The 24,780-nt window shown below is 42.7% G+C and overlaps 1 long non-coding RNA gene across 1 annotated transcript in view; it reads left to right on the top strand.

Annotated features, from left to right (window-relative positions):
• The window catches only part of LOC136844485 (uncharacterized), a 39,186-nt gene extending 16,428 nt beyond the window's left edge, over positions 1-22,758 (top strand). Inside the window, exon 3 of the long non-coding RNA XR_010854898.1 lies at positions 19,372-22,758. This is a non-coding gene — a long non-coding RNA (uncharacterized lncRNA). The remainder of the gene's footprint in view (positions 1-19,371) is intronic.
• The last annotated feature ends 2,022 nt before the right edge of the window (positions 22,759-24,780 follow it).

The following is a 24,780-nucleotide window of genomic DNA, read 5'->3' as shown; positions in this document are numbered from 1 at the left end:
CATCTGGACTCCAAGAAATATCTCAGATTTGTCTTCAAGGACAGAGTCTTCCAATTTCGAGCCTTGTGTTTTGGCCTCTCGACAATTCCTCAGGTATTTATGCGATTACTAGCCCCTCTCGCAAAATGGCTGCACCTTGTAGGCATCAACATATGCCTGTACCTGGACGACTGGCTTCTCCAATCACCTTTATAGGAACAGTGCACGAGGGACCTTCAGAGAACCCTTCTCCTTTTCCAAGAGCTACGGATGTTGATAAACTTAGAGAAGTCGCAGATATCTCCCACTCGAGATTCTCTGTTTAGGGAAGAGGATAAACTCCCTGAGTTTTTGGGCTTTTATGTCACCCAAGAGAATTGAGTCCTGCCTACAGACAGTACACAGCTTTTTCTCACTCCCATCTTGTTTGGCAAATCAATAGATGAGTCTGTTAGGAACTCTCACCTCCATCGAACAGTTTGTGAAACGAGGCAGACTGCATGTGAGAGCCCTTCAGTTCTTCCGTAGAGCAAGTTGGGACCAGGAAGCACAACCAGACTCTGTGATGTTCCCCATGACAACGGAAATAAAATTGGACCTGTGATGGTGGACATTCGAAAAAAGACTTCTAGAGGGAAAGTTGCTACGCCCTGTGAGCCCCAACGTAGACTTCTTTGCAGGTGCCTCAGATCTAGGCAAAGGAGCCCTTCTGGGGAACTTGGAAGATGCATATCAGTGTAAAGGAACTGACTGCAATTCATCTAGGTCAAATGTCCTTTGTGGAAATAGTCATAGACAAAACTGTGGTGGTGCACTCAGACAACACCACGGCTCTTTCCTATGTAAGGAAACAAGGCGGGACCATTCCTTCTCCCTTTGCGAAGCGAAGCTGTGGGGCAGACCGACTGTGGACCCCTTCGCCACGTCACAAAATCATTACCTTTCTCTTCTTTGTTCACTGGTCCCTTACCCTCAGGCATGGGTGACAGATGTTTTTAAACTGGTCAAATCTGGACCTTTGTGCCTTCCTTTGTTCAACATGATGAGGGAAGTCCTCAACAAGTTTCAGTACCATCACGATGTAACGATGACCCTGATAGCTCCATTTTGGCCTCCCAAGGAGTGGTTCCCAGACTTCTTGAGACTTTTAGTGGACTTTCCAAGACTGCTCCTGCAAGATCCACGTCTACTCAAGAGCCCCACCTTTTGAGATTCCATCAAGGACTATCTGCTCTAGCTCTGACAGGCTTCAGACTGTCCAGAGAATCGTCAGAGCAAAGAGTTTTTCAAGACAAGCTGTGGAAGCTATTGCAAGATGCAGACGTCGGTCTTCTTGCCAAGTCTACAAGTCTAAGTGGGCAGTCATCCAACGATGGTGTAGCAGTCATAATATCTCATCTACTAAAACCTCTATAGCTCAGATAGCGGACTTCCTCCTATACCTAAGGACCACCAAGGGACTGTCTTCCTCCACCATGAAGGGGTACAGAGCAATGCTGCAGTCAGTTTTTAAACATGGGTCTTGATCTTACCTCTAACCAAGATCTTGGCAATCTCATTAAGTCCTTCGAGACTTCCAAGCAGTCAAGAGTTGACTTCGTGTCTTGGAATTTGGACGTAGTTCTAAAGTGGTTAACGGGCTCCCGTTTTGAGCCTCTCTGCTCCATGTCCCTTAAGAACTTGACTAAGAAAACTCTCTTCCTTTTAGCCTTGGCTACGGCCGAGCGAGTGAGTGAAATACAGGCCATAGACAAGCAAATTGGTTTTTCCCAGGGAGACGCAGCCTATACTTTTACGCTAGGTTTCTTGGCCAAGAACGAGACACCATCCAACCCCTGGCCGCGCTTGTTCACCATCAAGAATCTTATGGACATCCTCAGTCCAGGAGAGGAGGAAAAGGTCCTTTACCCTGTTAGGACCCGTTGGTATTACATAGACAGAGCTAAGAGAATCGGAGGTCCTTCCAGTAATCTTTGGTGCTATGTCAAAAATCCTTCTCTACCCCTATCGAAAAACGCATTGCCGTTTTTTCATAGGGATCGTATTACAGAGTCTCACTCACAAATCCAGGAGGACGTCCTGCCTACCTTAAGGTGAGAGCACTTGAGATTAGAGCGGTTGCCACCTCGTATGCTTTCAGGCATAATATGTCACTCTCATCAATCCTTGTCTACTTACTGGAAGTGTAAATCCATTTTCTCAATGCACTGTTTGAAGGAAATAGAGACAGTTTTTGAAAATTACAGTATCTTGGGTCCATTATCAGTGGCTGGCATGTTATTGGGAGAAGTAGCATAGGAAACATTCCTTTTTATCCTTGATCTCTTCGCCTTGAAGTAGGGTGTCGAGTCATTGGGGAGCCGGGGGATACTTTGTATCTGGAGTGCCCACCAGTATTTAGTGGATGGGTTATGGTTTTTAACTTTATTGCAGTGTAGGTGACAGCGTTGTCTGGTTATTATTTTTTTGGTGCTGCGCCAAGGGCAAGGGCAACTGTTCTCTCGCTTTGTGAGCAATCAGAATTGTCCCTTACTCCAAAGCCCCCACTTAAAAGTAGAGACGATGCACGATTATTCCGCTATGTCACTACGGGTCAAGATGAACACCGACCAGAGGCAGTAATCACCTGCAGTAGCTCTCTTACCAGGTAAGGAAACAACAAGCATTGTATCAATGCTAGCAAATTGTCTATTTCATATTCATCTTCATGAATGGAAGTTTTTGGAGTAGAATATGTCCATGGATCCCACCTCCCGTCAATGTGGGAAGCAGTAATGTAGTTACGAGGTAAGTTACTTATATGAAAATGTTATTTTCACGATAAAATCAAGTTTCATGTACAGTATACTTACCATGTAATTACAGAATGGAGCCCTCCCTCCTCCCCTTTCTTGGACATCAGGCTAAAAAAGAAGTGACTTTTTCTGCTTTGTTATCCCTATTGTTCCCCGATAGTGGGCGGGGTAGTCACCTACACAAAAACAATAGAAGCGCTACCACAAATTTTAAAATTTAAGCTGCACCGTGAGTGGAAAAGTATAGCAATGTAATTATGTGGTAAGCATATATGAAACATAATTTTATCATGAAAATAACATTGTATATAAGTAACTTACCAAATAATAACATAGCTATAGATTCTACTTTATGCTGCAGCTCAAAATTCGAAATATGCGGTAGCACTCTTGTTTTGGGTGTAGGTATGCTGCCCCGCCCACTATCGGGAAGAATAGGTACAACGTACCTAAAGAGCTCAAATTGTTTCTGCCGGTTAATGACTGAACACCAGTTATTAGCAGCTCTTGATTCTTTTTCACTGGATGGCCAGAGATCGTCTTTGGTGAAGTACTCATTGCTTTTGGTAGCACAGCTATTTAGCTTTGCCAGAATGTGGATTTATATCTTCGATTATGACTTGTTTTGACCATTATGTCTGACTCTAGTTTATCCAGCATTAGGTGTTGCAGCAAAGGCTTGCAAAACTAGACTCACTTCTGCAAAATATGACTCACATACCATTTGTAGTACTTGTAGGGAACAAATTTGTTCTCCAGATTTGAATTGTGACGAATGTAAGGACTGAGATAGGGGGAAATGGAAGACTTTACAAACAACAGCTTTCTCTCCCATTTCTAGTCCTCCAGCTTTTCCTGTCACTCCATTACCTAGCTCTCATTTTGCTGAACCCAATACCATTGCCAGCTTAGAAGCACGGGTAGATCAAAAATTTAATTTACTTGTTAATACTGTTTCCAGATGGGGAATTCTGTTAAGGTCCTAATGGACAAGTTTAATAGTGTAATGTCGAGTGATGTGTCAGTGGAGGTGGCGGCTGTTCGTCCCACAGATGCTCCTAGACCAAGGTCCCTGCTAAACTCCCCTTGCACACATGGGAGGAAGCAAACTGGCAGTCCAAGGGAGGTCGGTGGCGTTTGCCCACAAGCAGTCATCGCCTCATCCGAGCCTGTTGTTCGATCCCAGGCTGCGAAAGAATGCCGTTGGAAAGGTGTTCGTACAGATGTGCATGCCCTATCCTCAAGTGAATCAGATTCTCCTGCATCAAGGAAGTGCAGGGGACGTTTCACGAAAGTATCGAGGCCATTGAAAAGGCCAGGCGCTTCCTCGGATTCAGATTTGCCCCCGCCTTGTAAGTAAGCAGTAGAAAGAGAACGTAGCCCTCTCTCTTCTTGTAGTTTTTGGGAGTCGCCAGCGAGAGATTCTCGCTCCCATTCAGGTGCAAAAGTGCGTTCTGACCCCAAAAGAGTGTGTGCCAGTCCGTCTTTGCGGCGCCAAGTGTCCGAGCACACATCATATGAGCGTACTTCGGCTGAGTGCCCATGGCATGAGCGCACAGCTTCCGCCTTCCCAGTCCATGGGCACCCAGATTCCGAGTTAGAAGAACCAGTGTATGACCGCACGGAGTTTCAGTGTCAGTTCGCCGAGCACCCATCTTTGGGGCGCCAAATGTCCGCGAGTACTGCAACTGCTTCAAAGGAGTTGCGGGAGTCAGTGTCTGCTTTGACAGCGAGCGGGCGCCCAACGCCCCATGCATCCAGCCTCTGGGGGCACCTCTCTCGAAGTTCTCCCTACTGTTGATTTTTCAAGAGAATTTCCGTCTGTGATCCAAGATCCCTCGTTGGCACTGCTTCAACTTCAGCTTGATAAAGTGTTGAACCTTCTTCAAAAGCCAACTTCCGTAGTGCAGGAGACTGTGGAACCCCGAGGATCACCTGCTTTGTCTGTTGAGGAACCTGTAGAAGAGGAACAGCCCGCTTCTAGTTACTCGGCACTACTCAGGTTTTTCCTAGTCTGCTACCTGTCATTCTTCTCTCCAGCCGTCCCATCATCACCGGGTTCGGCCTACTTGGTGCAACAACCACCAGGTACAGCCAGACTTCCACATATGATGTTATCGTCATCGTCGAAGAAAGCTTTGGCCCGAATAAATGCCTGGTTAGCCGAGAAGAGAGAAGTCGGAAAGGCAGTGTTCTGTTGGCCTTCCTTTTGTTTGATAAGGCAGAAGTGTGTTATGCAACTGGAGAAGCTCTGTCCTTGGGAGTTTCTGCCTCCTCTCAAGGGGACTTCTCCAGTATCATAGATGCTTCTCGTTGTTCTGCTTTCTCATCGGCCAGAATTCTCTTCACAGCCTCAGAGTTGGATTATTTACTGAAAGACATCTTTAAAGTCTTCAAGGTCTTCAGTTTTTTGGATTGGATGGTAGGGGTTCTAGCTAAGAAAATTGAAGACTGTACGTCCCTTCAAGAAAACTTTGCATCGGATTGGCTGGGAGTGCTGGGGTGCGCTGACAGAGCCGTAAGAGATGAGCACTAGAACTAGCAACCATTTTCATGACAGGAGTCCTCAAGAAACGAGACTTGTGGTGCTCGTTTACAGCAATGGGAGTCACCCCATCACAACAGTCTTTGCTTCTGTTCGCCCCCTTGGACAATAATAGTCTGTTTCCACAGGACACCCTGGAGTGGGTGTCAGTAGAGCTACAGGAGAAGTCAACTCAGGACCTCCTCACTCAATCCACCAAAATGGCTAAGTTCCCCGCACGAGCCACTACTTCCAACACTTCTACGAGAATGTCGTCGCCCTTGCAGCAACAGCCCTTTCGAAGTTCCAGAGTTCATTTCCAGTCCTGATCTAGATCCAACTAGGAACTTCCAGACCAGCCAAGAAGCCCATTAACAAGCCAGCACCTCGAAAATGAGTCTTCCGTCCTCTGTGTTCTAGTGGGAGCAGGACTTTCCCATTTCTGGACAGAATGAAAAAAGAAAATGTGGAGCCGTGGTTGCTGAAAGTATTGAAAGAAGGCTGTGCTATTTCTTTTAGGAAGAAACATCCCTTAGTAACCTCTCCCATCAGCTTAACAGCCTACTTGGTAGACTCACAGAGGTTTTCGGCCCTATCTCAGGAAGTATCAGCCCTTCTAGAAAAGAAAGCTGTGGAATTAGTCAAAGACATGAACACGAGGGTGTTTTACAACCGCCTCTGCGTGGTTCCCAAGTCATCAGGAGGATGGAGACCTGTCCTGGATGTCAGTGCCCTGAACCTCTTCCTTCAAACAATGAAGTTCAAAATGGAGACGTGTCAGTCGGTATTATCGGCCATCCATCAGGGAGACTGGATGGTTACGATCGACATGCAAGATGCTTACTTCCATGTTCCAGTTCACCTGGACTCCAGGAAGTACCTGAGATTCGTGTTCCAGGATAGAGTCTTCCAGTTTCGGGCTCTTTGCTTTGGACTCTCGACGGCCCTTCAAGTTTTACCTGGGTACTCGCTTCCTTAGCGAAATGGCCACATCTTAAGGGGATAAACATCTCTCTGTACCTGGACGACTGGCTCCTATGCTCCCCCTCGAGATCTGAGTGCACGGAGGACCTACAGGAAACTCTTTGTCTCTCTCAAGAATTAGGCCTTCTAATAAACTTCAAGAAGTCAAAGCTAGTCCTGACTTAGTCTGTTCTAATTTTGGGGATAATGATAGACTCTGAGTTTTCGGATTTTTCCATCCCAACAAAGGATCCTAAATTGTCGCTGAAAAGTCCAGGACTTGTACTCACCCCTCCTGCTCAGCCAACAAGTGGATGAGTCTTCTGGGAACCCTTTCTTCCATAGAGAAGTTTGTCCCATTAGGCAGACTACATATATGAGTAATGCAATTTTACCTAAAGGCAAATTGGAAAAGGAAGTTGTTCCCGGACTCGTTAGTTTTCAACCTCACTCCCCAGATAAAAGAGGACCTTCGGTGGTGGTTAACAGAGAACAGATTTGCGACAGGAGGGCATCTGGCTCCAGCGAACCCCGACCTAGCATTATACTCAGACGCTTCGGACCTGGGTTGGGAGCCCTTTTCAACGATTTGGAGGTTTCAGGAGCATGGTTGCCTGCAGAAAGAAACCTCTACATCAGCGTAAAGAAATTAAAAGCGATTCATATAGCACTGCAACACTGCAACACAAACCTTCAACAAAACAGTGGCGGTCCATTAGGGCAGCATGACTGGCCTGGCTTATATCAAGAATCATGGAGGGACTCATTCTTTTACACTCTACGAAGCAACAAAAGATTTTCCTCTGTGGGCAGGATGAACGTCCTTGTGGAGGAATTGAGTCGTGGCAAACAGGTCCTACCGACATAATGGACACTCAATCCACAGGTGTGCACCGACCTGTGGAAGCTGCGGGGAAAGCTGTCAATAGACCTGTTTGCGACGTCAAGGAACCACCGTCTTCCTCTCTATTGTTTGCCGGCTCCAGATCCACAAGCATGGGCAACAGATAAATGCTGCAAGACTGGTCGAACCTCGACCTTTACACCTTCCCTCCCTTCAGCATGGTGAGGGAAGTATTAAAGAAGTTCAACTCACACAACAATGTGTCAATGACCTTAGTAGCTCCCTTTTGGCCACACAAAGAGTGGTTCCCCGATCTGCTGAGCCTTTTAACGGACTTCCCAAGGCTACTTCCTCAGAAGAGAAATCTTCTCAAACAGCCACACTTCCTCCGATTCCATCAAGGCTTATCCACTCTCGCTCTGACAGGCTTCAGACTGTCAGGGAGCTTGTCAGAGCGAAAGGATTTTCAAGAAAGGCTGTAGAAGCTATTGCTAAGTGCAGGCGACAATCTTCTCCTGCAGCCTACCAAGCCAAGTGGACAGTTTTTCGGAAGTGGTGCCGGGAGCAAAATATCGCCTCTTCTCAAACATCCTTAGCCCAAATTGCAGATTTTCTTTTACATCTGAGAACACCAAAAGGACTCACAACATCTGCCATCAAGGGTTACAGAGCGATGTTGAGTTCACTTTTTAAACATAGAGGAATTCACCTGTCTTCAAACCAAGACGTCATGGAATTAATTAAACATCTGAATACTAGTAAGCAGGCAAAACCCTCGGGAATAGCTTGGAACTTGGACATGGTCCTCAAATGGCTGTCAGGACCACCGTTTGAACCTTTGGATTCATCGTCACTTCGGAATCTGACGAAGAAGACCTTATTCTTGATGGCACTGGCTACAGCCAAGAGAGCCTGCAAGCTTCATGCCATCGATACAAGGATAGGTTTCTCACAACGCAATGCTGTTTACTCACTAATTTTGGATTTTTTGGCCAAGAATGATGGTCCAGCTAACCCTTGGCCTCATTCCTTTTCAATCAAAAGCCTGTCAGAAGTACTAGGCCCATCCAATCAAGAGAAAGTTCTCTGCCCAGTAAGAGCTTTGAGAATATACCTTGAAAGAACCAAAAACCTTAGAGGTTTGGCCCCTAATCTTTGGTTCTCTAAAAACTCCAACCGTCCATTGTCCAAGAATACATTATCATTTTTTTTAAGATCCGTCATTTCGGAAGCACACTCGGGAGTTCAAGGTGATTTACTGCCCTTGTGTAAAGTAAAGGCTCATGAAACAAGAGCCGTGGCAACGTCTTTGGCTTTCAAACGTAACCTGTCTCTCTCTTCAATTTTGCAAGCAACATTTTGGAGGTACAAGTCAATGTTTTGCCATGTTTTACTTACAGGATATTGAAACTGTATGAAAAATGCAGTAATTTAGGTCTGTTCTTCGCAACTGGCATAGTATTGGAGGATGAAGGATAGAAGGAACGCCTTCTTTTTCTTCTATCCACTCTCCTTGAATAAGGATAGTTGCACTTCATGGGAAGTCTGGTGAGCACTGAGTCGTGAGCGTCACCAATCAGTATTTTATGGTTTTGGTTAATGTTTCGTGGTGGTGTAGGTTAATTTTATCTGGTTTTTGTTGTTCTACTGTACTGTGCCCAGGGCAAGGGCATATCCAAATATTGATTATGTGGCCATGTTTGGATTGTAAGCCTTGGCAACCTGCAATTTACCTCCTACGTTGCAAAGCACCCACTCAAGTAGAGGTGACCCTTGGCTCTACCGCCACACCGCTACAGGTTGAGAGGAGCTACGACCAGAGGCATTACCCGTCTGCCGTTGCTCTCTCACCAGGTAAGGTTACAACAAGCATTTCAAGATGCTAGCTAATTTGCTGTTCCAAATTATACTCCATATCGAGTAGTTTTCTGGGTAACATATGTCCATTCATCCCACCTCCACTCAGTGTGGGATTCAGCTATGTAATTATTTGGTAAGTTACTTACATAAAAATGACATTTTTATAATAAAATAAAGTTTTATATATATTTACCAAATAATTACATGATCGGAGCCCGCCCTCCTCCCCTCTCATGGACATAGAGCATAAATGAATTGAGCTCTTAGCTACGTTGTACCTATTCTTCCCCGGTAGTGGGCAGGGCAGCATACCTGCACCCAAAACAAAAGAGCGCTACCGTGAATTTCGAATTTTGAGCTGCCATGTAAAGTAGAAACTATAGCTATGTAAATTATTTGGTAAGTACAGGTTGACCATCACTAATCCGGCATCATTGGGACCTGGAGGGTGCCGGATTAGCCATTTATTAGGCTAGAATACACGAAACCCAGTAGCTAAGCACCTCATCTTAGAATTAAAATATCCCATATATCAGTACAAGTTGGTTAATAAAAAAAAGACAATTATCAAATAAAGGTAGTGCTGTAGTTACGATAATTCGACTTACGATATTTCAAGTTTACGATGGGGTTAGCAATTAATACTGGTATGAAAATACTTAGGAAATATTTTTAGATTTCACGCAGGCGCAGACAGCAGGTACAATCAGGCAGCGAGAGAGACCAAATTACAATAGAAAAACTTCTTTTCCTCCATCTCTTTATTCCATCTGCTACTTAAAAAAGTAAAAGAGAATGATAAAAGTATTGTTAGTAATGTTATACTCTTGCGTAAATGCGTACAGCCATAAACAACCAAACGGGAAACTGTTGTTTTGCTAATAATCGTATCGGATAACAACTGTTTTGCTTGTATTTCAACCATCGTACGGTAATACACAATTACTGTAGTTATGTTACAAATGACGTTAAGTACTATACAATAGGACTGATATATTTTTTTCGCTTTGAAGAAAAGATCGGCAGGGAAATATACTGCTACAGTAACTTTAAGCTGTAAGTTGTAGCTGAAGCTGAGAAAACAATGTTCAAGCTGCTAATGACTATAAATTATCGTGCATCGGCAACATGGATGAAACTCGACCGTAAATAAAACTGAAGAGAATGTATTTTAATCAGAACTACCTGGCATGAAAGAATACAAATTATTACTGTTTTCACGCCGATAAAAGATAAATATGTAAAGCTCGTATTATGATGAAATCAAGAGAAAATAGCGAACAGAATCTTGATTTTTTTTTACACAAAACAAACATGCCCCCAAAAACGGCCTGCCGCAATTCCCGCGAACGTCATATATTTACGGAAAAAAATAGCTAAATTAATTTCACAACGAGACGTTTTGTACATGCAACTTACCCGTCAGATATATACTTAGCTATAGTCTCCGGCGTTCCCGACAGAAATTCAAATTTCGCGGCACACGCGACAGGTAGGTCAGGTGATCTACCATACCCGCGCTGGGTGGCGGAATAGGAACCATTCCCCGTTTTCATATCAGATTTTCTCTGTCGCTGGTTCCGCAACATCTGTTGTTGGTTCCTTCTGCTTAGACTTTCATTTTTCGCTTGCTGAGGATTATTTTGGACTGACCTTTGGTGACGATTGGATCTTTGGCTTGGCATACGCTTTTGTGGACTGATTTTGATTTCGGCTTTGGTATTTTCTGTAAGAATGTCTGATCAGAGTGTTGCACCTGTGTTTCGTGTGTGTGTTAGGTCTGATTGTAGGTGAGACTACCGAAAGCTTCGGTAGATCCTCATACTGTGTGTTCGAGGTGTAGGGGGAATGATTGCTCTATTGAGAACACATGTGTTGAATGTGAGAATCTCACTGATCTGGAATGGAAGGCGTTGAACTCTTATGTACGCAAGTTGGAGAAGGATAGGGTTAGGAAGGCTTCTTCTAGAAGCTTAAGTAGGTCTCTTTCTAAGGAGGTAGATTTAGATCCTAACACTCTTCCAGATTCGCCTGTCACTCCAGTTGTTTCAGCTCCTTCACCCTTCGTCGAACCTGTGGATTCGTCGTCGGAGATGGCTGCAATGAAGGCTACGATCCGCAAGATGCAGTTGCAGATGCGTGCTTTGGAGGAAAAGAAAGTGAGAAGTGATAGTGATGTGTGTAGTGTCCCCAGTGTAGTGGAGGGGGCGTCTGACCGGCTCCGCATCGCTCCTAGGCCTAGACCTCTTCCAAACTCCCAGACCCAGTGGAGGAGGAATGTCGACAGCCGCAAGGGGGATGAAGAGCGCTCCCAACGGTCAGGCGTCCCTTCGGCAGCGCCTGTTGACGCGTCCCAGGCTGCCTTAGATCACCATAGAAAAGGGATCTTGAAGAAGTGTTTCTCGTCTTCTGCTTCTTCTCCTAAGCGTGGTTGGAGTTCGGCTGAGGAGTCGCGCCCTTTGAAGAGGACTTGGAAGGCTCCTAGAGGAGACGCATTGGACTCTAGCCCTGAGCGCTTCCCTGAAGGTTCTCCTGTTGCAAAGAAGAGAACTCGAAGATCTCCCTCCTCTTCTTCTGGTGGTCAGGAGTCCACCAAGCAGATCCTGGTAGGCCTCCAGGCTCAGCTCGCTGCTCTTGCTGGCTCTTTATCAAAGAGCTCCTCTCGTCGGAAGGATGCCTCTCTTCCGATCAAGTCCTCCAAGAGACACTCTTCTCCCAGCAAGTCGTCTTCTGTGAAGCGTTCTTCTCCTGTTAAGCGCCCCTCCAGCAGCAGGCGCTCCTCTCCTTCCAGGCTCTCCTCTCCTGGTAGGCGCTCCTCTCCTTGCAGGCGCTCCTCTCCTTCCAGGCGCTCCTCTCCTGGTAGGCGCTCCTCTCCTTGTAGGCGCTCCTCTCCTGTTAGGCGCTCCTCTCCTGGTAGGCGCTCCTCTCCTTGTAGGCGCTTCTCTCCTCGGCGCTCTTCGTCGGCGGATAGCGCCTCTCCACCCAGGCGCTCGCGCCCTCGTCGTCGTCGGTCTTCTCCCGTTGGAGATGCTTTCTCCACAGTCAAACGCTCTGCTCGTCAATCTCGTTCTTCTCCTTGTAGAAGTTCCTCTCCAGCCTCCCTCTCTTCTGTTAGGCGCCCCTCTCCCAGCAAGGGCTCCTCTTCCGTTCGAGCCTCTTCTCCTGTCAGGCGCCAGTCATCTTGCAGGCGCTTCTCTCCGGATCGTCGTTCTCCAGTGGACAAAGGCTCCTCTCCTTCTAGGCGCTCTTCTTCTGGCAAGTGCCCTTCTACTTCCAGACGTTCTCCTCCTCCTGCTGGCCTGGAGGCGTTATCGGAGGACGAATCCCCTAAGGATATCACCGTTTCTGATTACAAGAGGTTGACAGCTTTACTGGTTCAGGAGTATGGAGATTCCCTCAAGCCTGCTTCTCCTCCTTCTCCTGGTTCCATGCTCTCGAGCACCAAGGCCTCAAATCTTCCTCTTTAGTTAAAATGCGTCCTCACGATCTCCATGAAGAAAGCGCTTAAAGGCTTCGAGAGTGGCTCTCTTCGAAGAAGGATGCCGGCAAGACTGTCTTCTCCTTGCCTCCCTCTAGGCTTTCGGGAAGAGCGGGAGTGTGGTACGAGACTAAGGAACCGATGGGGTTAGCTCTCCCCTCATCGGCTGGCTCAGACTTCTCTTCGCTTGTTGATTCTTCCAGAAGACTCTCCCTTAATTCGGCCAAGGCTTCTTGGGGACTTTGTGAATTGGATCATTTCCTCAAGGGCCTTTTCCGCGTTCTGGAAGTTTTTAACTTCATGGACTGGTCTCTAGGGGCCTTAGCTAAGAGGAGTCTTGAAGAGGACTCAGTCAGTATGGAGGACCTCAGCAGTGTGTTGTCTTGCTTGGACAAGGCTGTTAAGGACGGCTCTATGGAGATCGCTTCCCTGTTCGGCACTGGCCTGCTTAAGAAGAGGTCAGTATTCAGTGCTTTCCTCTCCAAATCGGTCTCTCCTATCCAGAGGTCTTCCCTCTTGTACGCTCCTCTGTCTAGCCATCTTTTCCCGCAAGAGACTGTGAAGGAGGTCTCTCGTTCTTTGTCTGAGAAAGCTTCTCAGGATCTGCTGGCGCAGTCGTCTAAGAGGATGAGACCTACTGCTCCACTTGCTAAGAAGGAGAAGACCCCCTTTCAGGAGCCCTTTCGAGGATCCAGGTCTATCAGGAGGCGTAGGCCTGAAAGAAGATCTAGACCTTCAGGACTCCCTTCCAGGAAGTCCAAGTGAGAAGGAAGTCCTCCAAACTCCAGTAGGTGCCAGACTTCTCAAGTTTGCCGAAGCCTGGGCACAGAAGGGGGCGGACGAATGGTCCCTCTCTATCTTGAGGAAGGGGTACCTCATTCCCTTCATTTCGAAACCTCCCTTGACAACAACTCCGAGGGAGTTATTGGCGAGATACAAGGATCCTGTGCGGAGGCAAGCCCTTCTGCTAGCCGTCGAACAAATGCTAGAAAAGGCTGCCATAGAACCGGTACAAGATCTTCACTCCCCGGGATTTTACAACCGGCTTTTTCTAGTGCCAAAATCTTCGGGAGGGTGGAGACCGGTCTTGGACGTGAGCTCCCTGAACTCGTTCGTCATCAAGAAGAAGTTCTCTATGGAGACGGCGTCCTCAGTTCTGTCGTCGCCGTCAAGGAGATTGGATGGTGTCCCTGGACCTTCAGGATGCTTACTTCCACGTTCCCATCCATCCCTCCTCCAGGAAGTTCCTAAGGTTCATGGTAGGCGGCAGAACTTTTCAGTTCAGGGCTCTGTGCTTCGGACTTTCCACAGCTCCCCAAGTGTTCACGACCATTCTCAGGAATGTAGCTCACTGGTTGCATTTGGAGGGTGAGGATTTCCTTGTATCTCGACGACTGGCTAAGTCGGTCTAATTCGAGAAGAACCGTTGTCTGGAGGACCTTTCTCGTACTTTAAACCTGGTCCAGTCTCTAGGACTTCTTGTGAACCTCGAGAAGTCTCAGATGATTCCTCAGCAGGAAATTGTCTACCTGGGGATTCGGATGGATTCTCGGGGTTTTGAGCGTTTCCCTCCCTGGAAAGAAGGGAACGCTGTCTTCAAAGGTGACAGACTTTCTAGAGAAAGACAGATGTTCGCGAGGAATGGATGAGTCTGCTGGGGACCATTTCCTCGCTGGAACAGTTCGTTTCTCTAGGAAGGCTTCACCTCAGACCTCTACAGTTCTTCCTGAAAGAATCTTGGGATCGGAAGTCCCAAGAGTTGTCGGACTCCTTTCAGATCTCATGTCAAGTAAAGGAACATCTCCGTTGGTGGTTAGACCCCCAGAAGCTGGGTCTAGGAATTCCTCTGCAACCGCCGAACCCTCGCCTAGTGTTGTTCTCAGACGCGTCGGAGTCGGGTTGGGGAGCGACACTAGGCTCGGAAGAAGTGTCGGGCACCTGGGACACGGATCAGAGATCCTGGCACATCAACATGAAGGAGCTAGTAGCCATTCATCTAGCTCTTGCCCGATTCGAACTTCTGGTCAAGGGGTCAGTAGTTCTTGTCAATTCAGACAACACCACAGCCCTGGCTTATATCAGGAAGCAAGGAGGGACTCATTCCTTCTCCCTGTACGTCGCAGCAAGGAGCCTTCTGTTATGGGCGGGGGAGAGAAACATCGTTCTCCTCACCAGATTTGTTCAGGGAGAAAGGAATGTGAGAGCGGATCTGCTCAGCAGGAAAGACCAGGTTCTTCCCACGGAATGGTCTCTTCATCAAGAGGTTTGCGAAAGGCTGTGGTTCCTGTGGGGGAGACCTCATATCGACCTCTTCGCCACCCATTGGAACAAGAGGTTGGAGAACTACTGCTCCCCAATCTCGGACCCCAGAGCAGTAGCAATAGACGGCCTTCTCCTAGATTGGGACGGTCTAGACGGCTATGCTTTTCCCCCGTTCAAGATTCTAGGGGAGGTGATAAGAAAGTTCGTTTCTTCAAAGGGCACCAAGCTCACCCTGATCGCTCCCTTTTGGCCATCCCGGGACTGGTTCACAGAGGTACTGGAATGGATGATAGACTTTCCCAGGTCGCTCCCTCTCAGGAGCGATCTTCTCAAACAGCCCCACTTCGACAGATATCACAAGAACCTTCCTGCTCTAAACCTAACTGCCTTCAGACTGTCGAAGGACTGGTTAGAGCGAAGGGATTTTCGCGCAAGGCTGCGAAGGCTATCGCCAGAGCCAGAAGATCTTCTACCTTGCGCCTCTACCAGTCGAAGTGGGAAGTCTTTAGGAGATGGTGTCGAACTAAGAAGGTGTCCTCTTCCAGTACCTCTGTAATGGAGATAGCGGATTTCCTTCTTTATCTAAGGGAGCAGTGTAACCTGGCGGTTTCCACCATCAAGGGGTATAGGAGCATGCTGTCCTCAGTTTTTAGACACAGAGGTCTTAACATCTCTGATAATAAAGACCTTCACGACCTTATAAGGTCTTTTGAAACTTCTAAAAACAAGTCCCCTAGACCTCCTAGCTGGAATTTGGACGTGGTCTTAAAATTCTTAATGTCTGATAAGTTTGAGCCTCCTCGATCTGCCTCTTTCAGGGATTTAACCAGGAAATCGTTGTTTCTTTTCGCTCTTGCTTCTGCCAAAAGATTGAGCGAATTACAGGCTTTGGAAGGTTCTGTAGGTTTTAAGAAGGACTCTGCGATCTGCTCCTTTCAGCCTCTCTTCTTAGCAAAGAACGAGAACCCTTCAAAACCTTGGCCCAGGAGTTTTGAGGTCAAGGGACTCTCCGATATTTCAGGACAGGAGCTAGAACACACACACTGTCCAGTAAGAAGCCTTAGATATTATCTGGAGAGAAAGAAACATCTCGGAGGTAACACTGAAAGTCTTTGGTGCTCTGTCAAGGATCCTTCAAGAGCAATTTCCAAGAACGCCCAGGCTTTCTTCATTAAGGATGTTATCAAGGAGGCTCATCTTTCATGCAAAGACGAACATTTACAGCTCCTAAGAGTGAATGCTCATGAGGTGAGAGCCATAGCTACTTCTCTGGCTTTCCACAAGTCTTGGTCCCTCCAGTCTATTGTGGACTCTACGTACTGGAGATGTAACTCAGTGTTTGCTTCTCATTATTTGAGAGATGTTCGTGTTACATATGAGAAGTGCTTCTCTCTAGGAGCTTACGTATCCACGGATTCGGTGCTGGGTCAAGGAGCTGAAGCTAATCCTTTTTAGTCTAGTTTTTGGTTGTTACTTTTAATGATTTGTTGTGTTTTTTATGGTCGGCTGGAAGAGAGTGTTGAGGGTCTCTCTCTTTCATCTCGTATCACTAACAAGGTTAGGCTTGGTCAGGTGGTCGGGTTTGGTTGTTAGCTCCTTGTAGTTTTTATTACCTAGCTCTGTCATGTAAGAGGGATAGCCCCCATTGATATGATTCAGGTAGAGGGCTCTGTCTTGTAAGTGGGTCAATCCCCATTGACACGATCCATAACAGGCTCTGTCATGTAAGTGGGTTTTTTCCCCATTGATATGATCCAGAAGGGCTGTCAGTCTTAGGTCACTTCCTCGCTGAAGCTCTTGAGGCATGCAGACTCATAGACAGTATCCATGAAGTCTTCTGCCCAATCAGGTAAGAACCATGGTTTTTGTTTTTCCTACAACATATGTTGTTTCCCGTTTTTAGTTATTAGCTGTCTCTTGCCCTCCTCCAAGGGTGCCAATCAGCTAAGTATATATCTGACGGGTAAGTTGCATGTACAAAAATGATATTTTTATGATAAAATAAAGTTTTGTACATACTTACCGGCAGATATATACGATAATAACCCCTCCCAGCCTCCCCTCAGGAGACAGGTGGAAGAGAAAATCTGATATGAAAACGGAATGGTTCTATTCCCGCCACCCAGCGGCGGGTATGGTAGATCACCTGACCTACTTGTCGCGTGTGCCGCGAAATTTGAATTTCTGTCGGGAACGTCGGAGACTATAGCTAAGTATATATCTGCCGGGTAAGTATGTACAAAACTTTATTTTATCATAAAAATATCATATTTAAGTTATATTTCGACTTAAAAACACTTCGTATAACGAAAAATATCCGTGTCCCAAACAAAAAAAGTAACCATATTCATTTACGCTAACTAGAAGCAAGAAAAGCGCTTTGAATTTAGTTAAATGTGGCGAAATAAACATCGATATCGATTCCCAAAACAAAACATTGATCGCAATTTATAATACAAAAGCAATATGAGAATATACGCAATTGGAAACAATGTAGTAAAGCATAACTTTTTAAAAGTTCCATGAAAAAGATGCACATTTGTTATGTTGATGTTTATATAATACTGTTAATATGTGAATAGAGTTCAGCATAATGTAGGCTAGGCTACCAGTTTGTTGATGCAGCACACTGCGCCACCAAATTGAAGCAGCCTTGGCGGCGAGTTAGCGCAGCGAATTCGGGAAATTTGAAAATTAGTTTTGGAAACATTAGAAATTATTCTAGCCGAAATTTGTGCCGGATTACTGATTGTTCGGACTACTGATTGCCTGATTAGTGATGGTCAACCTGTATATATAAAACTTTATTTTATTATAAACATGTAATTTTTACTAGTATGACAGGTTTGGAGGTTTGTGCTTTAATGATAATTATAGTATTTTATTTTTAAAGTCCTTTTGTATTTTGTAATTAATTTTGTTGCTAAGTCTCAAAATCCTGTTAGAAATAGTTCTGTAACCCTTGGAATTTGTGGAAAGATGTAAATTAAATATTTGTCTTAGGAGGACACAATTCAGTATTTAATTTTCTTGCAAACAAGGGGTTTTGTTTGTTTAGAACTTGTAAGAGAAATTTGATGTTGGTTGAAGGATTAGTAAAGCATTACCCAGAGAGTGTAAAGAGGAACATGCTTGAAGGAATCATGAGGAAGTTGGAGCATTTGCTCCTTAACTCTACAGTATCAGCACCAGGGACAGGGTCTTATAGGATTTTCCTCCCTGTTCATATTGAGATATTTTCTTCATCTTTTTGTCTTATCATTACTAGATTTTGTGCAATTCACGTATTAAATGTTTAGGTATTTCCAGTGACTAAAATTGTAGTCAACATCATGCAGGGCATGCCACAGTTTGTGATGGAAATTATGGTTTCCTAAGCCCTCTGTGTGAAGCTTATGAAGTTGGAGAATAGTTTTCAGTTGTGGAAAGAAATATAGCAAAAGTTGACAAGGAGCAGTGCTTGACAGTATGAGTTGAATGGTTGGAGAATTTTTGGCTACCAGCACTGTGAAGACTACTGTAGTTGTTATTGATGTTGAAGATTTAATCTGTTAATGCATCATATGATACCATTAAATCACAGTGTGCTTTGGATGTTGTTAAAATGAATTGACACCCAAGTTATCTTGGTCACTCAGTTTTGTTTGAGGACCTCTACCTCTGAAAAAAATGAGTCTCAGGTGGTTGGCTGATCCAGCAGTCTGATGGAAGGTTTTCCATTTTGGGTTTCAGTCTGAACTGAAGGTGAAGACTACATTTTACCATCAGTGTTGTAAATTATTAGGATTGTATTAAGAAGTGTAGCAGAACTGTTGCTTTTTATTGAGGGCTGTATCTTGACTCTGAATTGAGAGATATAACTTAACTTTTCTAGCCACAGATTGGAAATTTAATAAGATTCTGAAAACTACAATTGGTAGAACATGTAGCACATATGTAGGAAGATAGCATACCATGGCTAGGGACAGAGGGCATGGTGGAAAGACTAAGGAGATGACAGAAAGACATCTTCATGGAGACTAATTTGCACTAGACACTGAGGATGTACATGATTGGGCTGTAATGGTACAACACAGACATCTGTTGCAAGAGAATATCAATTTAGGTGATGACAGAGCCAATTGAGTATGTTCAAGACCAGAGATTATGTTTATTTCATCAAAGGTCAAATGACCATTGGTACTGTTCAGCTGATAACTAATGGCCAACTGCTGTCTTGTGATGATATTGTTTTGAATTGAATGACTAGACTTATAAATGAGGTTAAAGGTCACTTTCATGGAAATTATTAGTGTTCTTCACTGTTATCCAAATAAGGTTTGAGGGAGTCTGAGAATAGTAAATTCCATTATCTCTTAGACAGCTATCATTGGGAGTAGTATTCAAGGATCATATTTGACGGATACCAGGTATCTTAAATGTGTGAAATAGGTTATTTTTGTAACTTTTTATTCTTTCATTTTGGTCTAGAGTAGTATTGCAGGATTTCTGCAAGAGTTGGGAGGATTTTCTTTCATGATTGCTGCACATTATATTATATTAGAATTTAAAGTATACTTTTATGTGGCATCGCTGTTATGCAGTGAAATGAACTTATATAGTAGCTATTAGTAAATTTTCTCTCTATATATTGAATTTCATATGAACTGATACTGTTTCCTTCCAGATAAATGAACTCACTAGTATGTTAGGAGACTATAAGAAAGAAGCTGCCAGCGTTCACAAGAGCCTCAGACTTCTCCGTGAGGCCTTCGACCAAGTTCTAATGCATCAGAAAGATGTTTTGAATGACAGATGATGCCAGCTTAGTGCATGTGGAGTGATATAACGTGGTCCCTCTTCAGAAATAGTTTGTATATATTATATTTTTAATACACTTCAAGAAGTATAGAAATAAAGATGTTTATATAAATAAAATTTTCTACACTGAAGTTACATTGTGTGCTGTTAGAGTAGTGAGGTGAATGTTAGCAGTAGTTGAATATTCTTTAGTAGGTTATGTCACAGCAGAGCATCTAGAACATGAAAAAATGCATACTGGGAACAACTCACTTATATTTCAAGGAGAATTATTCATACCTTGCTGAATATTCTATTGCATATAATACACAGTGTCCTTTCATAAATTTAGGTGTACAATAAAGGTCTACTCATACCACAATGAAGGAAGAGGAGGAATATTCAGGTTAAGGATTTTTAATAATTTTCAAATCTTTCCTGCCAAAGCATGTGTATGACAGCAACAGTTTTATAGAATTGCCATTATTTCCATAGTAATAATATGAAATAGCTTTTCATGGATATTCTTTGGATTTTTTCAGATACTTTGTATGATACATTTTAGATGCTTTGCTTTTTTTTGGACCATCAAAATAAAATAAAATCAAAATATTATAATTGTAAGGTTACATGGCTGTGCAACGGTCTTTTTACTAAATGGATTTATCACTCTTTTCAGTTTTTAAAATAGTCTCTCAGTTGAAAAGTAGGTCCAAGCTGAATCTTAACTCTTTCAAAAAATCTTAAAGGGAAACATTTTTGAGTCCTGCCACGAATGGCTTTATTAGTAGTACTCTTAGAAATTAGCACATCAGTGTAGTAGCAGTGTGCATTATTAATATTGTGACTATTGTAATTAATGAAACCTGTTGTTAAATATTTCTTTTTTCTTGTTAATTGTAATGCTATTTACTCATACTGTACTCCAAGTTATGACAGGTAGCCAACTTGTTAGTCTCAAGTCATCATAATATTCACTCTTCATTGTTTACTGTTTGTTTTCCAGAGTTTATTAAAAGGTTTCACTGTAGGAAGCATTATCAGGCCAGGCAGCATGTCAGGGTTTGTTTCTTTGCTTTTATTCGGTACTTGAGATTGGGGAAGCACTTGTTGCAGAAGCAAGTTATGGTGGTGTTATTGGCACTTGGTGGTTTTTCCCCTCTTTCAGTATGTGTTGTCAGTGTACTAATAGGTTTATTATTGAAGCAGCGATATGTATTGAAGAAGTTTATTAATATGATTATACGATGTAAGCATTAACAGTTTAGAAAATGAAAGCTTGCAGGAAAATATGCATGTTCTGCCTGGATATTGAATCTCTGCAATTTGTGAAGACAATTTATTGTATTGACATTTAAGGATTTTATTGATGGTCTACAAGGTTTTCAGTGGTAGTTGTTATTCGGGATGCAAGGCCACTTTACTACTAGTGGCTTTATTTCACACTTGCCATAATTTCACTTACATTCCACTTCCATTCTGTAAATACTTTATGTTGCCAGTGACTTACAACTTCTTTCAAACTGTTTCTGCTTCACTTATGGTATAAATGTGAAAAATGTTTCTCTCTCTCTCTCTCTCTCTCTCTCTCTCTCTCTCTCTCTCTCTCTCTCTCTCTCTCTCTCTCTCTCTCTCTCTCTCTCTCTCTCTCTCAGACAGTATTCAGTTGCAAGATTAGAATTTCATTCTGTATGGGACAAATTTTTATAGAGCATAGAATTTTACCATAATCACAAAAGAACACAGTCTGCTTTTATAGCACGGTAGGGCATGTTCACTTCTTAAATTACAGTGTAAAGATTTGCCACAAATTAGTAATTTGTCTTGAGCTTGGCTTACTAGTTTTATATGCTGTATATTTATTCTTTGAATTGATTTGAATTTTTCATTTGCACATTGCTTACTTATCACTTAAGCCTTACTTCATCACTTTAGTTGAAAATCATGACCTAAGGTGCCAGTCCGAGGTTTGCTGCAGTACAGGGAAGACATTCTCTACTAGGAGTGCATCTTTGCTGGCTACTGAAGCTATGACTATTTTACTGTACCTCCTCTGGGAACCTTCACTGAATTTTACAATTCTGTGTTTGATTCTCTTGAATTGTGGTCAGAAATTAATTATTCAGTTTGTTTATTGAGTATATTTTCTCTTTAATTGTGGTCAGAAATTGATTATTCAGTTTGTTTATTAAGTATGTTTTGTTTTAGTTGTGCTTACCACATCCGTATAGTAGCTAAGACTCTGTAAGTGGCTTAATTGTAAGTATTCGAATTTGCAGCATCCCTAAACCTCTAACTGCATTTCTCTCTGCTTTTACTTTTCATCTGCTGTATTCCATATGCCAGTGTAGACCATACTATGCTTTAAGAATAAATCCTTGAAGTGAGCCTATGAGAGTCTAGAAATTTGACTTGGTGGTTTTGTTAGCTAAATTTATATGCTAAATTTTTTTTTTGAACAGTAAAGTCTCTGTCATTCACAAACAGATTATCTGTTATACTCAAAGAATGAACATAATTTTTATGCATCATGAATTTGAAGTTTACACGTCAGTGGGCTTGATTCTGAAGCTTGCCAGTGAAGTTTTACAGTGCCACCATACAGTATAAATATGTTTTATTGCCCTTCTAACTGTAGATGAGAAAAATTTTGACCTAATGCAGGTGGATTACAGAATAAAACCCTTTATAAGCCATAATAAACTGGTAAAAATAAGCTTCAGTTGAAGTACTTCATGTTCAAAAGTAAACTTAGCACTGTTTATATATTACAGTACAGTACTTAGACAGTTTCATAAAATTGGGTGTCTTTCCTCAGCTGCTTGTGTGCAGTCCCAAGAGAGTTAGGAATATTAACTCATGATTTGGTTTATTCAGCAATAACTAGAGAAACTTACTCTGTATTTTAACCCTTAAATGCCGAGCCTCTATTTATAAAAGTGTCTGCCGTATGCTGGCGGGGTTTGGGAGTTAGCGCCGAAGCGGAAAGAAAGTTTTTTTCAAAAAATCACAGCACGCTTAGTTTTTAAGATTAAGAGTTCATTTTTGGCTCCTTTTTTTCTCCTTGCCTGAAGTTTAGTATGCAACCATCAGAAATGAAAAAAAATATTATCATATATAAATATTGGAATATATGACCACGAAAAAAAAATTTCATATATAATTGTGCTGTGAGCAAAACGGTTAAAGCTAATGAGCTATTTTTTTTCTTTGTATTGTACACTAAATTGTGATGATTTTGGTATATAACAAATTGTAAAACGATCAAAGCAACACAGAGAAAATATTATCACAAAATGATGCATGTATTCGTAGAATAGCATGGACGTAAAAAAGTTTTTTAAAAAATTCACCATAAATCGAAATATTGTGCTAGAGACTTCTTGTTTGTTGCAAAAGGAAGGTAAATGATTGAATATTGCTAGAATGTAAGAGTTTTAGCATACAATTGCATTTTTCCACCATTTCGATCGAGTCAAAGTTGACCGAAGGTTGAAATTTTGGCACTTATCGTGATTTATATGAAAATATTTCAAAACTGATAAAAGCTACAACCATGAGTAATTTTTTGTTGTATTCTACATGAAATTGCGCACATTTTCATATATAAAACTTTATATAACGGCTAATATAAAACGGTGCAAAAATTATGACAAAGTGACTAAAGAAATTCTGAGATTTTCAGCAGAGTTAGCGTGCGTGGAGGTAAGGAAGAAGTTTTTTCCAAAAATTCACCATAAATCGAAATATTGTGCTAGAGACTTCTCGTTTGTTGCAAAATGAAGGTAAATGATTGAATATTACTAGAATGTAAGAGTTCTAGCTTACAATTGCGTTTTTCGATCATTTCGGTCGGGTCAAAGTTGACCGAAGGTTGAAATTTTGGCACTTACCGTGATTTATATGAAAATATTTCAAAACTGATAAAAGCTACAACCATCATTATTTTTGTTGTATTCTACATGAAATTGGACACATTTTCATATATAAAACGTTATGTAACGGCTAATAGAAAACTGTGCAAAAATTACGACAGTGACTAAAGAATTTCTGAGATTGTAAGAGCCTGACGCTGTCTCTTCCAGACACGTGTGTTTGTCGTCCATCGAAGTGGCGAGACGTTTGGCATCTTCACAAACAGAAACATACACAGTTTGATACAGAAGATTCGTTGGAACATTATGAGTACATGATTAGAATGCTTGCATAGCAATGCAAGTAGTGGTGATTGTAATACATTAAGGGTTAGGGAGAAACAGACGGAAATATCGTATGGTTGAAATCACGTTCCTTTAGAGAAAGAAAACGAGATGCTCTTGTTGTCTTGTCCACTCCGATGGATGACGAACACACGAACACACACGTGTTTGGAAGAGACAGCGTCAGGCTCTTGCAAGATTTTCAGCAGAGTTAGCGCGGACGTAAGGAAAAAGTTTTTTCAAAAATTCACCATAAATCGAAATATTGTGCTAGAGACTTCTCGTTTGTTGCAAAATGAAGTTAAATGATTGAATATTACTAGAATGTAAGAGGTTTAACTTACAATTGCATTTTTCGACCATTTCGGTCGAGTCAAAGTTGACCAAAGGTTGAAATTTTGGCACTTATCGTGATTTATATGAAAATATGTCAAAATTGATAAAAGCTACAACCATGAGTTATTTTTTTGTTGTATTCTACATGAAATTGCGCACATTTTCATATATAAAACTTTATGTAACTACTAATAGAAAACAGTGCAAAAATTACGACAAAGTGACTAAAGAATTTCTGAGATTTTCAGCAGAGTTGGTGAGGACGTAAGGAAAAAGTTTTTTCAAAAATTCCTCATAAATCGAAATATTGTGCTAGAGACTTCTCGCTTGTTGCAAAATGAAGGTAAATGATTGAATATTACTAGAATGTAAGAGTTTTAGCTTTCAATTGCATTTTTCGACCATTTCGGTCGAGTCAAAGTCGACCGAAGGTTGAAATTTTGGCACTTATCGTGATTTATATGAAAATATATCAAAATTGATAAAAGCTACAACCATGAGTTATTTTTTGTTGTATTCTACATGAAATTGCGCACATTTTCACGTATAAAACTATGTAAAGGCTAAGAGAAAACGGTGCAAAAATTACGACAAAGTGACTAAAGAATTTCTGAGATTTTCAGCAGAGTTAGCTGATGCTTTCTTTTGGGATAATAAAGAAATTCGCGCATGCGCAGCTGGGTCACGCTTGTAAACAAAACTACAGCGTGATCCGTGAACTCCCAGCATCCCTCAAGGCGCGTGATTTAAAATTTTTCGCA

This window comes from Macrobrachium rosenbergii, chromosome 12 (assembly GCF_040412425.1).
Source record: "Macrobrachium rosenbergii isolate ZJJX-2024 chromosome 12, ASM4041242v1, whole genome shotgun sequence".
Lineage (NCBI taxonomy): Eukaryota > Metazoa > Arthropoda > Malacostraca > Decapoda > Palaemonidae > Macrobrachium > Macrobrachium rosenbergii.
The sequence above is the reverse complement of the archived record's forward strand: the minus strand, read 5'-3'. Positions and strand labels throughout refer to the sequence as shown.